The 1,062-nt window shown below is 37.4% G+C and overlaps 1 non-coding gene across 1 annotated transcript; it reads right to left on the minus strand.

Annotated features, from left to right (window-relative positions):
* Nucleotides 1-573: 573 nt before the first annotated feature.
* Nucleotides 574-680, minus strand: LOC113851757. The gene has a single exon (XR_003502322.1). It is a non-coding gene; the product is annotated as a small nucleolar RNA R71 (small nucleolar RNA).
* Nucleotides 681-1,062: the final 382 nt, after the last annotated feature.

The following is a 1,062-nucleotide window of genomic DNA, read 5'->3' on the forward strand; positions in this document are numbered from 1 at the left end:
TTTACTTTATTTTAATTTTATATTTGTTTATTGTTAAATTTTTTATTTTATTTTATAATTTTCATTTTTATTTTATTTCACAATTCTTTCTAGTGTATGCTCACTCGTTCTAAGTGCTCTACAACTTGTTTATTTGATCCAAAAATTGAGAGAACAACACGTAGACAAAGAAAAGAAGTGAGAGAGCAAAGAATGGCAGAGGGAAGAAGATCAATTCAAGATTACATGGCACCTACTGCTAGAGGCATCCCTAAAAGCATCGCGGCCCCTAATGTGGAGGCCAACAATTTTGAACTTAAACCAGCACTCATAACTATGGTCCAGAACTCAATACAATTTGGAGGCATGCCTAATGAAGACCCCAATCTCCATATGACAAAGTTCCTCTGATTAACGGATACCGTCAAATACAATGGAGTCTCCAATGATGTTATTCGACTCCGCCTTTCCCCCTTCTCAGTATCTAAAAAGGTGAATGCATGATTTTCCTCACTCCCAGCCAATTCCATCACAACTTGGGAGGATCTCACTCAACAATTTTTAGAAAAATACTTTCCTCCATCAAGGTCCTCAAAACTCATGATGGAGATATGTTGCTTCCAACAACATGAAGCTGAATCTTTATTTGAGGCATGAGAGCGATTAGGAGAGCTTTTATGGAGGTGTCCTCATCATGATTTCCTAATATGGAGACAGGTGCAAATCTTTTACAGTGGTTTATCAATTTCCACCAGGGTTACAATTGATGTCGCAGCAGGAGTGTCCCTCATAAGAAAAGATTTAGATGATGTATACAAGCTAATAGATGAAATGGCATCTTTCAGCTTTCGCAAAGCAACTAAAATCTTTAATTAAGGCTTAAGACCAACATGTAAAAGCTCTTGCAAGCCCATAATTTAAGTAAGAAGAGGCAAATTTCATGGGCAATCACAATTCGGGGTGGAGGAGTAATCCTTTTAACTCTTGAGGAAATGGCTTTGGAAGTCAAAATTCAAGCTTGTATCGCTCTCCCTATATGCAAAATCAAGAAGCAAGACCAGAAGGGAAAGAAGTCCTTAAATC

This window comes from Abrus precatorius, unplaced genomic scaffold (assembly GCF_003935025.1).
Source record: "Abrus precatorius isolate BTA unplaced genomic scaffold, Abrus_2018 Scaffold9, whole genome shotgun sequence".
Taxonomy (NCBI): domain Eukaryota; kingdom Viridiplantae; phylum Streptophyta; class Magnoliopsida; order Fabales; family Fabaceae; genus Abrus; species Abrus precatorius.